Below are 16,745 nucleotides of genomic sequence, written 5' to 3'. Positions count from 1 at the left end.
TGATAACATTTATCATCACACAGAAAACCCGGTTAAAGAGGCTGACCAAAAACCTGAAGAAAACAAATGTTTTCGATCATATGCTTGAAGGTAAAAAGACTGTTAAAAAGACAGAGGGCTTTAGGAAAAGGGTTAAAATCATAGACTCAAAGAATCGTACCACAAAGGAAGAGGCCATTTGTCCTATTGTGCCTGTGCTGGCTCTTTGGAAGGGCTGTAGACATGCCCAATTTAGTCTAATGTCGCATCCGTTTCCCCTGCAAATTTGCTCTCTTCAAGTGTACAAAGTGTTCTCTTCAAGTGTACGTCCAATTTTTTTTTAAAGTTCCTATGGAATCTGATTTTGCCACCCTTTCAGCTAATGTAGTCCAGATCTTAAAAATCCAACTGCAAGAAGACATTTTCCCTTTTGCTCTTTGCCAATTATTTAACACCTATGACCTCTGATTATTGGCCCACTTCCCAGAGAAATTAATTTCTTCCTAATTGATTTACTCCCCCTCCACTGTATGGACATTGACTTCATCTTCTTTATTTCTGAAACAAAAGTTGTGTAATAATTCAGTACCTCAGTCATGTTGTTTACCACCACAAGGTGATTTCCTTTTTCATCCCTAACTGGCCCCACAATTTAACTAATTATTCTTTCTCTTTTTACATGTTTACAGAAGATTTTGATACATAGTCTTTCCTCCTCTTTGGGAAGTGTTTGGTCTTTGGATGAACAATCTGCTCCTTGAAAGCCTACCATGGCTCATTTACTGATTTTTCCACCCAATCTTTTTCTTCAGTCAATTTGTGCTTATCCCCTTACAAATCATTAAAATTGATCCACATTCTCCCCTCTTCTTCACATATGACCTCGAGCTTGGTTCAATGAGCAGCATTGTGAAAGAGAATGTGGGAAAGTCACTCCCAAAACCTCAGAGTAGTACAAATAATGAGTGATATTGGCTTGAAAAGAGCAGAAGTAATATACAAAATGGGCTGGAGAACATGTAACGGTTAAAATATGTCTGTTTGATCACTGAAATTCAAAACATAGTAGCCAAGACAGTATTACATTAAATGCGTACATCAACAAAAAGCTGGTGGTTTGCAAATCCCACAAACCTGTCAACATTCTGTGCACCAATAAAACTTGCATTTAAAATGAGTGTTAGCAACACTAAAATATTTTCTATTCATTGCAAACTGCGTGAAGAAATTTCCCCTATATCACTATGACAGGCAAAGGAATATGAACATCTACACCAAGTTCACAATCACATTACTTGCATTCATCTTAAGCTTTCAGTGATCTAGGTAAAGATGTAAAAATATTTCAAACATGTTCAGCAAGCACTGTACAAGAGTCAGAAGTAATGGCAATCAATCATTGGAGATATCGAACAACCACAAAGAGCTGATAACAGCAGCTTGTACCATAATGTGAGGTCGGAAGTGCATTGCAGTGGCTTCCCTTGTTGTTTTCCTTTCTGTCGCACAAAAAAACCACCTTACCTGTAGCAGATGTATGACAGCATACTTAGTTTGCTATAGATTTTCCTTTCGTTCATCACCAAATTTCTTAAACAGTGGACCGATGATAGAGAGGTTTATATGAAATCATCATAAGCTGATGATTTTTTTAATTGTATCGTCAAAAAATGAGTGAAGCTCAAACAACTTTGAATCTAAAAGGTGAGGCCATGTTACTGACTTGAAATCACTTTATTGTATTTGTTATTGTTTGTAATATTCCAACATTTCTATTTATTTATAGCAATCCATTGTATTTGTTTGGCATGTATATTGGGAGGTTTTTTTTAATCTATTCATGGGATATGGGCATTGCTGGCTGGCCAGCATTTATTGTCCATCCCTGATTGCCCTTGGAGGGTAATTGACAGTCAAGCACATTGCTATGACTCAGGAGTCACATGTTGGCCAGACCAAGTAAGGATAGCAATTTCCTTCTCTAAAGGACGTTAGTGAACCAGATGGGTTTTATCAACAATCAGCAATGATTTCATGGTCATCAGTAGATTCTTAATTTCAGATATTTTTTATTGAATTCACCATCTGCTGTGGCAGGATTCAAACCTGGGTCCCCAGAACATTTGCTGGGTTTCTGGATTAATAGTCTAGCAATAATACCATCACCTCCTGATACAGTCCAAGTCAATAGTCTGAAGCACTCTGAGGAGTGGAATTGAACAAAGAACAAAGAACAAAGAACAAAATCAGCCTGGGAAACAGGCCCTTCGGCCCAACGAGCCCACGCTGCCATCTCAACACCACCTCTCTACCCATGACCCCTATCGAATGTTTTATGGCCATCCAGATTGAGGGAAAACTGATTTAGGGACAATTTATTCCTGCCAATCAGCCTAACAGCACATCTTTGAGGTGTGGGAGGAAACCGGAGCACCCGGAGAAAACCCACGCAAACACGGGGAGAATGCACAAACTCCCACAGACACCGGCCCAAATCCATGTGTCTGCACAGCAATCAGCGATAGTCACTGAGCTGTCATCTTTCCCAGTATATTGCCCAGTTTAGGCACACACTAACGACATGAAGCACTAGGCCAATCTCAAACAACCAAGAGCAGCCCCAGTACGACCCATCGCGTGTATGCCCCTCATTGGACACGAGGTGGACCGACTTAAAACCTGTGAATGAAAAGAGAAAAACATTATCATACTATACCCGTTTACATTTCTAGGGACACCCCAATGCTAATGACCCTTATTTAAAAGGATCTCCTATATCCACCCATCTCCAACTCAGTCATGTGCCTGTCTAAGTTACTCTTAAAGGACTCTAGCGTGTTTGCTTCCACCACCTTACTTGGCAGAGCATTCCATACCCCCACTACCCTCTGTGTGAAAAACCTCCCTCTAATATCTGTGTTGTACCTCTCCCCCCTCACCTTAAGTCCATGGCCCCTTGTCCTATGTGACTCTATTATAGGAAATTGAGTTTGTAAATAAAGGGAATCTGGTGAAGAGACATCGGCCTCTGAGGAGTTATTTCACAAAGTATCTCACAAGGTTTGGATAACGGTATGGTAACAATGTAGAGAAATAGACTAGTTGCAGGATGCCTTCAATCCTGCAAGGAGCCATCTTGGATTGAAATCTAGCAGTCCTCTGGAGATTCACAAGGCACCAGGAAATTTTATAAAATGGTGACAGAAGCTTTCAAGGAGCCCAGCTGCTCACAGGGTATTCTCAATGATGGGAACATCAGTGGCCTGGCAAACTGGCGACACAGGTAGGCATTGAATGAAAACAACTAATTGACCAATTAGCAAATTCCTCCCCTAATAGCATTTTAATAGCTTTGGGATGAGTCCCCGCTACTTGGGGACATTGCCAGGTAAACAACTGCGGCCTCCAACAGGCTTCTGGGACTCGTGGGTGAGGCCTTTTTTCCTGCGTGCTTGAGTAGAACCCCAGCATCCATGCAGTCCCTCTTCCCACCTCCAACCCCTCCTCCCCCCACCACCCTCCTTTCTACCCAATGGCCAATGATTGCCCCAGCATAGTTAAAAAAAAACCTGATCTTCAAGAATGTCTCAACATGGAGCCTCCCTGCAGCCTCAGCAGAGGACTGCACCGTCGATAGCACTGCCAAGGCCACCAAGCTGCCAGCAGTCTAATTGGACTAGCAGTTATGAGCAGTGGGCTAATTTTCTCAATTGGATAGTGATCCTGGCAGCAGCCTTTTCATTGCTCACACTATTTGGAGTCGCACCATCTGCCCATGTGGGTTCTAGGGCTCACTTTCTGACCTGGCAGCAGGACTTCCTGCCTCTTGATAACATTCCAGCCCTAACACAGCAGTCAGCTTCGGACATTGGCAACTCCAATAGCATCCCCTTGTGGCAGAGATCCTAAGCACAGTCACACTTGCATGAATGTTGAGTCTGCTGTGTGAGAGATCTTGGCCTAACAATTTATAGTGACATTCATGAGCAGCTCTGACATACTATCAGGTCCAAAGGAGATAGTTATGGCACCTTCACTGCAATCCAAGTACATACTCTAATGCAAGTTAATGCCCTAACTGCAATGCACTGGAGGTATACTTGGGGCAGCTCTCTCTCAAGACAACATCTAGTCCATCCAGCCCCTTACCCAAATGTCAGCGATGTGCTAGAAGCAGGCAACACTTGCTAGCCAACATTTCCATTCATACAGTAGAGGCAATTGCAGTGATTTCTCAGTGGGAGCTGGATTCAGATTCTATTGTCAAACATACAGTGATGTGCTTTGAACAGCTTCTGATGAGACCTAGTTACAAGCCAACAAACTCAATCCCTGGCGTGGCGAAGGAGTAAATTGAGTTTGAAAAGTAAACACCACACAGGAAACACACCAGACAATGAACATCACACTCAAACAAAACACACAAATAAGGAAGCACATTTGTTTATTTCATCTTTGAAAAGTTGACTTCAATTGCAGAATAACATGGCAGTGAAGTGAACAATGTCCTGCATTTGAGGTGATGTGGAAGACATGTTGATGGTATTTTGACAGGAGGGTATTCTTTAGTACTCACAGTTTAGCCTAATCTTGCATCGGCGTTACTAAGCCTCATGGTTTTCAAAGAGTTCCTTCAAAGCGTTCACATGAGATTCTCAAGGCAGAGATTGTTGGAAGTGTGGTGGAGGCAGATTCAATCGAGCATTCAAGAGGGCATTAGATAATTATCTGAATAGAAACAATGTGCAGGAGTATGGGGAGAAAGCAGGGGAATGGCACTGTGTCGAGATGCTCATTTGGAGAACCAGTCCAGACATGATGGGCTTGCACCTTAACAATTCTGTGATTTTATGTGAGCGCAGAGGGGATGATGAATTGAGTACTGTGCGAGGCTAGTGATTTAGTTGTGAAGACATTGCATTTAAGGGTGATTTCATTGACCATTTGTGAGAAGTTATTAAACCCTCTTTCTGTGTTGTATCCAGATGTGCAGTTACAATGCTTGCATTAACAATGATGGCGTTCTGGTCCAACCTTGGCGAAGTTTGTGTGGAGAGACTCCTGGCCTCTTAATGGGTAAAGTACCATTCTTTGCTAGTCCATCACATGTATCGAGGCTTTCAGCACTGATCAGAGAACCTTGGAGCATATATTCTGCCCTGTGGTGCCTTGTCACTCTTCTTAGAGGTCAGAAACTCCTCCCCAGTCACTTGTATGAGCTGCTGCAGCCAGAATGCACCTCCCCTTTAAGAGATGCAGCCTAGCAGTACTAGCCTTGCGTGATCCTGGGCCTTGCTCCTGCTGAGGCATGCAGCCACTCAACTGCACAATCAGCACAGGGTTGCACATTACTATCATTTAAATGGTCAAATAGTCAGAAAACTTTGTACTCTCGACTTCAGAAGGATTTCATGCAGGTTAATCTGGATGACTATACCCACACTGATTTTCATAGCCTATCATATTTTGCAAACTGTTTGCTGAGTAAATTGAGTCTGTTTGCTATAATTAATGAGTATATCAAAACCACAAGCCCCGCACCCAGCTTCAACTCTTTGCCTGGCACCATGGTGCCTTTGGTCGCTTTGATCATTCAAATGCTTTGATGACAGGCAAGCACACTACTTCCCTTATCTGCCTTTATCTCCACATGGTGGAAGACCAAATGCAGCAAATGGCCCTTAAAGGTTACACCCAGCCCCCTCAGACTGGAAATTCCAAAAGGTGGCTGGCCACGACTTCCTCTGAGCTGCTGCTGGTTAGTTATTTGTTCTTGCAAGCCCAGCAAATAAAATGCCCTAGAGACCTGCTACCAGCAGGAAAACAGTCGGAAAGCAGGGGCCATTGCTGCTGCATCGGACATTTGCCATTAATCTCTCCTCTACGTGTTTCGATACATGTCCTTCTAAGGGGTGTTAATAACGTAAGGGAATGACAAGTTTACGACAGTGATTTGATTTTCATTTGATTTGATTTATTATTGTCACATGTATTAACACACAATGAAAGGTATTGTGTCTTGCGCGCTATACAGACAAAACATACTGTTCACAGAGAAGGAAACGAGGGAGTGCAGAATGTAATGTTACAGTCATAGCTAGGGTGTAGAGAAAGATCAACTGAATGCAAGGTGAGTCCATTCAGAAGTCTTACAGCAACAGGGAAGAAGCTGTTCTTGAGTTGGTTGGTACGTGACCTCAGACTTTTGTATCCTTTCCCAAAGGAAGAAGGTGGAAGAGAGAATGTCCGGGGTGCGTGGGGTCCTTAATTATGCTGGCTGCTTTGCTGAGACAATGGGAAGTGTAGACAGAGTCAGTGGCTGGTTTGCATGATGGATTGGGCTACATTCACAATCTTTTGTAGTTCCTTGTGGTCTTGGGCAGAACAGGAGCCATACCAAGCTGTGATACAACCAGAAGGAATGCTGTCTATGGTGTATCTGTAAAAGTTGGTGAGAGTCTTGACTGACATGCTAAATTTCCTTAGTCTCCTGAGAAGGTTGAGGATTTGGTGGGCTTAACTTCCAGGATTAGTGATCAACATTCAAAATTAGATAGCTAGATGCGCATGTTCTGTATTATACACCTCACAGATATCTATGTTGTCTATCATGTGCATTTCAGCCATTCCATGTGTTACAGAAACCTATATTTCCTGTTGTGTCTTGATCCTACACCTGACAACTCATAGCTACTAGAATTTCACTGGCCTAATGAGGTCAAGACCAAAGGAGGTCAAGTTCACCCTAGGTGGCCACAGAGTTATGTAATATGTCACTTACAATCCACTCCTACTCAATGAGTGAAAATGTTTCAAAAGCTTACCATTAGTCATTTGAAAATATTGTAGGCTGCTTTGCACCCCCAACCTTCACTTTATTCACATGAATGCATAACAGTCACAGAAAACTTCTCTTGATATGACGTTGCCTGCATGCATCTGCTATCATTCTTATTTCCTCTGTGTTAACAGTTGCTTTTCACTGTATCGTGCGGTAATTTGAGGGGCATTCTTGTGTTTTGCATTTTTCTTGAGTGACTTGCCACAGGTGCTGAACATAATAACCTCTGCCCTCTCACTCTCACGATGAGGAAACAGTCAACAAGTTGCAGTCCTGAAATGGGAAAATGGAGGGCATCTGCTAGTTACAAATTAACTATGAAACCTCACTTCCTTTGCAGCCTATTGTAACCTCTTTACACGTTAACAAACCTCATATTGTGCCATGTTCATTTCACTGTTTTCTTTTTAATGCGCCCTGCCTGAAATTGTCTGAACGAGCCCTAAAAATGGTGGAATTTCAAACATGAGTTACAGTTAACACAAATTGTTTTGCCATAAATCTTTCTACTGAGTTGAACAAAATTGTGCTAAAAACTGTTGGAAAAGTTGGTCAAGGCTAATGAGAAGTTTTACTACAGTTGTACAGGGCATTGGTGAGACTAGAGCTGGAATAATGTTCATTGTTTTAATTGCTTTACTTAAGAAAGGATATTAGCCTGGATTCTCCCAAAACAAAAGTAACTGCCAATGGGTAGGAAAACAGGAGAATTTCCTGCCCATTTTTGGGCATACTTAATGGAACATAAGAACATAAGAAATAGGAGCAGGAGTAGGCCATCTGGCCCTTCGAGCCTGCCCCGCCATTCAATAAGATCATGGCTGATCTGTCGTGGCTCAGTTCCACTTTCCGGCCCTCTCCCCATAACCCTTAATCCCCTCTCTTATCAAAAACCCATCAACCCACTTCTTGAAAATATTTAGCGAGGCAGCCTCCACCACTTCAACGGGTAGAGAATTCCAGAGATTCACCACCCTTTGAGTGAAGAAGTTCCTCCTCAACTCCGTTCTAAACCGCCCCCCCTTTATCTTGAGGCTGTGCCCCCTAGTTCTACTGTCTTTTTTGAGCGGGAAGAGTCTCTCCACCTCTATCCTATCCATCCCATTCATCATCTTATACGTCTCAATGAGATCTCCCCTCATTCTTCTAAACTCCAACGAGTACAAGCCTAGTTTATTCAGCCTTCCCTCATAGCTCAACCCCCTCAACTCCGGTATCAGCCTAGTAAACCTCCTCTGCACTCCCTCCAAGGCCAAAATATCTTTGCGCAGGTGCGGCGCCCAAAACTGCACACAGTACTCCACGAATCTTTGACAGTCTGTGCAATGGGGGTTCGGGGGGCTTCATCCAGCCTGAGAGGCCAGCAGCATAGAACTGAGTGGACTACTGTGTGTGCGCCGATTTGTCAGTGAGGAGATAGGTGCATGTGTATGGAACCCCCATCACTGGCCTCCCGATCGCTGGCCTCCTGTTATTCCCCAAAGACCCACCCTGATCGCTGGCCTCCCATCCCCCTTCCCCATCGTCAGCCTTCCCAACCCCTCTTATTGCTGGCCTACTGGACCTGCCCAGGCCAGCTCTGATCTGCCCCCCCCACCACCCCCCACTGCGCCATCCCCAATCTATTCCCCCCCTCCCACCAATGGCTAGCCCAGAGGCCGCTCCCTGATATCAGCTCTGATTGCCCCTCATTCCCTCCCCCGCCAGTCCCAGATGCAGAGTGACAGCGGGCCCCCACCCTCCACTGAGCATCCCCCCAATAGGCATCGCCTCCAGTATGCCCCTCTCTTCTGCCTCTTCCACAGTAGGTGGGGGCAGGGCACATTGGGAGCAGGGTATCTGGGGACAGGGCCAAGGGACCAAAGCCAGCTGGGGCTGGGGCCTAGGGGCAATCCATGGGGGTGGGGAGTCCTGCTGCCGCTCTGCATGGGAATCGCTTGGGGCTTGAGGGAGGCCAGCAATCAGGGTGGCCTGGGGGGTCAGGGTGATGGTCAGCCAGGGGGTGTGCTGGGGGCGTGTCTGTCTGAGAGGGAGGTGGGGGGGATTGTCACTGCTATTGGGGTGGGGAGGTGCTGGAGATCAGGGCACTCTGGAATGGGCAGTGTGTTGGGGCTGGACTGGAAATTGTTGGGGGCTGTGGTCGTGCCATGGGGGAGGGAGGGAGGTTGGAGGGACAGCAGTGCGAGGATGTGGGCTGGCTAGCAATTAAGCTGGCCAGCAAACTACAGGCTGACAGATTGGGACCACTGCACGTACGCTGAGTTCTGGAATTGTCAGCTCTGCCCACATCCCCCCCCCTCCCCTGAGCTTTTAATGATTTCCTGATTGTGACCTCTGCATTGCACGGAGTGTGGGAAATTCTTGTCTGAAGTCGTATTGAAAAAAACTGTGTTATTTACACCAGTTTTCCCGTGAATTTGACACTTAGAACTTTTCCAGGAGAATTGCAGCCAGAGAGTCTGAAAAAAGATCTAGACAGGTTAAATGAGCGGGCAGAAATTTGGGATATAGGAGTGTAATGTGGGAAAATGTGAACTTGTTCACTTTGGCAGGAAGAATGGAAAAACAGTGCATTGTTTAGGCAGAAAGGTATTGCAGATTTGGTGATACAGACGGATCTGGGTATCCTGATATGTGAATCACAAAATGTCAGCATGCAGGTACAGCAAATGACCAAGAAGGGAGATGGGACATTGGCATTTATTGTAAGGGGAAATTGAATATAACAGTAGGAAAGCTTTATTGCAGCTGTAAGACCAAATGTGGGTACTATGGAGAATTTGGTCTTCTTATTTGAAAAAAATACAGCATTGCATTGAAAGCAGTTCAAAAAGGGTTCACTTGACTTATTCCTGAGATGAAAGGCTTGTCTTATAAAGAAAGGTTGAGCAGATTGGGCCTATACCAGTTGGAGTTTAGAAGAACAAGAGGTGATCTCACTGAAACTTGTAAGATCCTGAGGAGACTTAATTGAGTGGCTATCAGAAGGATATTGCCTCTTGTGGGCAGAATAGAACTCTGGGACACATGTTTATAAGAGCACTCCATTTTACAATGATGATAAGACTTTTTCTCTCAGACGGTATGAATATGTGAAATTCTCTTTCCGAGAATGCAATAGAGCTTAGGTCATTGAATTTATTCAAGGCAGAGTTGGATAGGTTTTTGATAGATCAGGGGGTCAAGGGCTATGGAGGACAGACAGAAAAGTGGAGTTGAGGCCACAACTGGATCAGCCATGATTCTATTGACTGGAGGAGCAATCTCAAAGGGTCAAATGGCTTATTCCTGATCGTAATCTTAAGCTCCTGTACCCAATGAATTCAACTTCAGCTCCCAATCCTTGTGAACTCGTGTGCCATGGAAGGCAATTCCATAGCCTCACTTGAAATGAACTTTCTTCTGCCACCCAATAAAAAAAAGAGTTTGGACCAGTGTTCTTATTTTCTAGTTTACACCGGTGTTCTATTTTAGATCATAAATGACTAGTTTAAACTAATATTCTTATTTCCCTGTTTTTTCCTTCTGGACATCTTTTAACCTTGTATCTGCATCTCATGATGGCAGTAGTCAAGGAAAGTCCTTATTGTTTAGACATAAATGTCTCTTACAACTGACAAGGGGCTGTTCTTTGCTCCTGTCCAAACTATTGATATTTCTTTGGTTCCAGTTAGAGGAAGGAGCACACTTGAGTGATTCAGAACTGATGACACAAAACTAGATGGTGAAGTAGCTGTTATCAGCAAATAAAAATACTATGCAATTGACTAAGCTGTAAAGTTTCATGCATCATTTATTACAGCAACTGAGATCTTTAAATATACATCTGCCATTCAGTTCGTGCCTAGTGACACTGAACACCTGTTTTATGTGGGAGTCATTTATCTGCAGTGTAATGATGAAAAGTGAATATAGGTTATCATACAACTATACTACCTCATTATAAATATATCCAGCCTATTTTTTGGATTACAGGTCCTGGTGTCTCAGTGCTGCTCAAATATTAGTTGATGCAAAGAGGAAATTCAACGCCTCCATTAGGCCTACCTAATATCAAAGATGGAGAATTACTTAGAAACAGCAATACTCATAGGGCTGGATTTTCTGGCCTCGCTCGCCCCAAGACCTGAAGGTCCTGCCCAAGGTCAACGGAACTTTGTACGGTCCGCTGAATTTTCTGTCCTGCCCGCTACGATTCCTGTGACGGGTGGGGATGGGAAAATTCCACCTGAAGAGTCCAGAAAGGATGCAATTGCACAAGAGAGGGCGCAGAAGAGATGTACGAGAAATGTTTCCAGATTTGAAAAATTATGAGGAAAGGTTTGATTGGCTGGAACAGAGGAAGTTGAGGGGAGAAATGATTAAGGTGTACAAGATTGTGAGGGGTCTAGATGCAGGGAACAGGAATGTCTTATTTCCTTTGCAGAGAGGTCAGTGATTAGGGTGTCATTGATTTAAAGTGATTGGTTGAAGGATTAGAGGGGAGTTGAGGAAAACATTTTTCACCCAGAGGGCAGTGAGAGTCACTCCCTGACAGGGTAGGGGAAGTAGAAACCTTTAACTCATTTAAAAGATGTGTGGATATGCACCAGAAGTCCAGTAACTTCCAAAGACACATCCAAAGTGCTGGACAATGGGATTAGGCTGAATGGCTCATTTTTCGACTGGCAGAGACATGCTGGGCAAAGTGGCTTCCTCCATACCAGAAATTTTTCAACATTTTCTGGACTTTCTATATGTCTGAAAAGGTGGAATGTGTCGTGATGTAGGGAGAGGACAGGGGAGTGGCAGTTATGTGAATTGTTCCTTTGGAAAGCCAGAACACAAAAAATGGGCTAAATGGTCTTCTGTACAGTAATGGTTCAATTCAGTGATCTGTACTATTATTCACCATGAAAATACTGAGAAACACAAGTGCCTCAATTAATAAAATAAATTGTCTTTATGTTGAACTGTACTCTGACCTGTTCTGGAGGCCTCCCAGGATATGGTAATACATGGCTGGCAAGACGTTATTCATGATGTGGATATGCCAGCGTTGGACTGGGGTAAACACAGTAAAAATGGTGAACTCTCCATTCACCTGACAAAGGGACAAACCTGAAAGATAGTGAGTTTACTATCAAATAAATCGGTTGGACTTAAACCTGGTGTTGTCAGACTTTTTATTGTTAAGACGTTATTCCCCATTCTAAAAAATGTTGTACTGTTATTTAAAAATTGGCTCAAATTTCCTGTTGCTTCTTCTTACCACTGATGCACGTGATGAAAAATCAGATAGTTAGGATTGTGTGTTTCATATTGCAGCTTCTGCTTCTTGGGAACTGGCACTATTGTGTGATTGGTGTAGCAGATATTGTCAGGTTCTGCTGCCTTAGCCCTGCTTAGGAAACCAGAACTTCGCTCACTGATCTCCAGCTGTTCGTAAAATGTCTAACTTTAGGAAGTTGAAAGTTTAGTTTAAAGAGCTAAAAGATCAGTTAAGGGCAACACATCAACAAAATAGAGTGAAGGGACTGTCTCCAGTGACCTTAGATCTGATACTGGCACAGCTTCTCATGGTACAGAGTGGTGTAATACTGAAGCATTTCTAAAATTCTTGCTCTGCATATATGGCCAAATACAAGAACTGGAAACACAAGCATCTTCTGACTAATTGCTTTTAGGCAGAATTTTCCGGCCCAACACTGATGGGCATCATTGTGGGAGGGAAGAGAAAATTTGGAGAGCCATAATTAACTTTTAATGGCTTTCCAAATTTTCCCATCATGCCCGAAATGTCTTTGATTATCAAGTTGAAAAAAGTGCAATGAGACGAAAACATTCCATCATGACGGTATCAAACACTCCTAATGGATGTAAAACTCTCTTCACCTTGCGTAGCCTTGTGCACCATCTACAATTCCCTACAGGAACTTACCGGGGCAGCACCTTCCAAACCCATAACCATTACCATCTAGAAGGACAAGAGCAACAGATACCGAGGAACACCACCAGTTGGAGATTCCTCTCCAAGTCACTAACCATGCTGACTTGGAAATATATCGCTATTCCTTAACTGTCGCTGGGTCAAAATCCTAGATTGCCCTTCCTAACTTCACTGTGTGTGAATCTACACAACATGTACTGCAGCAATTCAAGAAGGCAACTCACCACCAGCTTCTCAAGGGCAACAAGGGGTGGGCAATAAATGCTGGCTTAGCCAGCAACGCCCACATTCCATGAACAAATTTTTAAAAAAGTCACACACTATCCTGACTTGGATGCATATTGCCATTCTCTCATTGGTACTGGGTCAAGGTTGCGTGATTTCCTAATTAACAACTATTGTATGAACACCATCACTATAGGTCTGTTGGTTCAAGGTAGTAATTCACCATAGCCTTCTGAGGGTTACGAAGAATAGGTAATAAAAGCAGCAGTTTCAGCAATGTCTACAACCCAGGATCAAATACCTTAAAAAATATGTCTATGCAGATCATTTTGATCCTTTCCACTAAATCAACTTGATTTTGGATTGGATTAGTCAACTCTAAACTACGTAATAGGTCAACTCTGAGAACTTCATTCAACAACCTGCAATGATTACAGAGATAAAGAAGAAACTAGAAATGTTGTCAATGTTGAGTTTGACAAATATGACATAGTGTTCTGATATTTTCTGGATCTGTTTGCTTAGTTATGTTTCACCTAAATATTGTGTGAAAATCACCTGCCTGCATTTTATCATTCCGTTTTTTAACCACATTCTTTAAAACACTTTTGTTTTCTCTATGCTTATAATTAGTTGGGTTTTTCATAAAATCATAGAATCCCTACAGTACAGAAGGAGGCCATTTGGCCCATTGAGTCTGTACTGACCACAATCCCACCCTGGCCCTATTCCCATCACCATCATTTACCCTGCTAACCCTCTGACACTGAGGTCAATTTAGCATGGCCAATCAACTTAACCTGCACATTTTTTGAACTGTGGGAGGAAATTGGAGCACCCAGAGGAACCCCATGCAGACATGGAGAGAATGTGCAAACTCCACACAGACAGTGATCCATGGCTGTGTGGAATTGAATCCGGGTCCCTGGTGCCATGAAGAAACAGCGCTAACCACTGTGCCACCATGCCCCCTCATCTTAAGAAGATGTATAAAAATAGGCTCTTAGTTTTTCTCTGGCTTCTTTGCCATTCATATCCCGTTAAAAAGGCATTTTTCATCTTGTGTAACACTTTTTCGAATAAATATTTGACAGTAAAAAATACTTGCACCCCCCACAAGACATGAACACCTCTTACTAAGAGCAAAGTTAAGATAAAAATTCTGGAGCAAAGGCCTTTTAAGTTTGCAGTGAAAGAGGGGTAGAAAAATAGGTCACAATGGGTGGAAATTTCATTAGTATTTTGAAAAGAATGATTGCAGCTTACGGAAAGAGAAGTAAACGTGGGTTTAAGAAAATTCCACCAGGAATCTATAAAAAGCATTCATTTTCATGACAGTTCCAATTTATTACCCGTTTAACCAGTACCACCATGTTCGCAATCTTCTAAGAAAAGAAATACTAATGACTGGCACAGGCTGCAGGAAGCTGGTTAATCTGATGCCTTATTTGGTGCTACGAATGCTACACTTGGTCTTTGTTCTCTGTGTGGGGAACATGCCCTTAATTCCATTCAACCTCACTTACCGTATGGAAATTCACTTCAGAGGAAAATTCCTACCATTTTATGGCATAGCATTTTAGTGCACGGATATTTTTGCACGAGCATTACCCCTGAGCCTGAACACCCACCCCCTTCATCATACCCTCACCCCCAGTTCGTAGTTTGAAAGGATTTTCACGTGAGAAAAATCATTAATGAGGAAAGGACCCAATGGTTTAATGGTTTCCAGTTAAACACTATACGCAGGGATAAAAACAAATTCAATCCCCACCACAATTTTTGGCCTATACTGTGGTTGTTTAAATTGGATGAGATTGCTCTTTAGGCTGTTGGCTTTTCTGCGTCTCTGGACTAGAAAAAGGTAAAAGTAAGGGAGGTTCTTATTCCAGAGCACAATTCATTAACCTCTGCCTTAGAGCAGGCAACAAGTCAGCTGGTTTACAATTTAACACAGTTCAAAAGAAGGGGCATGACCTTTCTGCCTCACTGCACTGGTTAAATAGCAGGAAATATGAGCGAGAGGCAATTGGGTTCGTGCCCAATTTCTTGCCTCTCGTCATATTATCGGTCCTGGCTTGCCAGTGTAATCAGCTTCATGTGAGGCTGATTTTAATATGTATTAGCTTATTTTAACATCATTACTGAGCCTGGGACGTAATGGTCCAGGCTCACTGAGCTTTCCCACCTCGCCAGTGGATATCCTCACCAGTGAGGATCACAGATGGTCCCCACCAATAGGCTTCAGGTGTGATGGCCTCGCCAATAGGACCAGAAACTATTGAAGCCCCCACCTCCCTCCCCACCCCCCTGTCCGTGGGGAGTGCCCCATGTCTGTGGGGAGAGGGCAGGTTCACAGATCTTGCATATACTGTGTTCACTTGTACACAGTATATAGGAGATCAGGGCACATGCCTAGCTGAAACATCCGACTGCCAAAAAAAATTGACAGTGGGAAAATTGCGCAGGCCAGCTTGCTGAGAAAACCAGCAGACTTTTGTAACATTTCAATTTTTTTTGTGAATATCGCCCTCAAGAGGTCTCTCATTTAAGACGGAAATGACAAAAAATGTTTTTCTTTCAGAGGGATGTGTGTCTTGGAACTCTCCCCTGAGAGCGGTGGGGGCAAGGTAAATGAATATTTTTATGACAGAGGTAGATGGATTCATGACTAAAAAGGGAGTCAAACATTATTGGGGGCAGGCAGAATGTCAAGTTGAGGCCACGCTCAGGTTAGCCATAATCTGACCAAATGGCAGAGCAGGCCTGAGGGAGTGGGTGGCCTACTCGTGCTCCTAATTCATATATATGTTCATATATTTGTGTCACCAATAGATCAATATTCCACCATTTGGACATTAAATTCAGGATTAAAATTCAGAGAAAATTGGAGGGAAAAAAAGTCAAAAACCGGACACAATACTGTGCAATTGATTTGAGTTCAACTTTGTGTGCAGAAGATAAGATATTGTCCTTGGGTTATATTTCATGATTTCTGTTTTGTCAATGGTGCCATTAAGATTTTGGTCGATATAAAAGGTAATGATATTGCACAGAACCTTGGAGTGAAAAGCTAATGATTTAAGATTTTTACTCTATAAAGATTTGTGTTAAGATGTATCTTTCAGGAACAGGAATAAGCAATTCCATTCTCAAGTCTGTTTCACCATTCAATGAGATTATGGCTGATCTGGCAATGTAACTCCCTATATTTGTCTTTGCTTCATGTGCCTAATCAACAGCAGAAAAAAACAAGTACACCAATATTATGACCTATTCCATAAGAAGCAGCAAAAAAATACATTTAACATCAGGTTGAATATCTATTGATTGTTTGAAATAGCACAGTAAATTATGATCTATATAATGGTTGTATTCTTGGGACATGAGAGTTATTGGAAAGGACAGCATTTATTGCATATCCCTAATTAGTCTTGAGAAGATATATTACTGGAATAAATTGAACTATTGATTTGATACCACGTGATCTGTATATAAATTAATACACATTAGATAGTGAACTTAGATACTGAATGTTATGGCTTTTATGCATTTCACTAAAAAAAACCATCTGTTTGCATTTAATGATTTTTCATGTGTGTTTATGGGTTGATTACACAAATTGCAATACTCTAAATAAAAATTGCAAAAGAAAGCTTAGAATGTATTTGTTCATTTAATATATTCATTTAATAGAAGGATTCAGTTCTAATTAAACAGCACACCAACAGTAATCATGGGAAGTTTTATGTTTGACTGATTTAAACTGGG

The 16,745-nt window shown here is 42.6% G+C and overlaps 1 protein-coding gene across 1 annotated transcript in view; it reads left to right on the top strand.

The window, feature by feature from the left end:
- Positions 1-16,745, top strand: part of LOC145340900 (C-C motif chemokine 20-like) — a 40,023-nt gene continuing 23,278 nt past the window's right edge. Inside the window, exons 1-2 of the mRNA XM_080185447.1 lie at positions 1-90; positions 4,965-5,055. The gene's annotated coding sequence lies outside the window, so the exon portion shown is untranslated. The remainder of the gene's footprint in view (positions 91-4,964; positions 5,056-16,745) is intronic.

This window comes from Carcharhinus amblyrhynchos, chromosome 3 (assembly GCF_965287045.1).
Source record: "Carcharhinus amblyrhynchos chromosome 3, sCarAmb.v2.hapA, whole genome shotgun sequence".
Taxonomy (NCBI): domain Eukaryota; kingdom Metazoa; phylum Chordata; class Chondrichthyes; order Carcharhiniformes; family Carcharhinidae; genus Carcharhinus; species Carcharhinus amblyrhynchos.
Note: the sequence above shows the minus strand (reverse complement) of the source record. Positions and strands in the feature narration are given on the sequence as shown.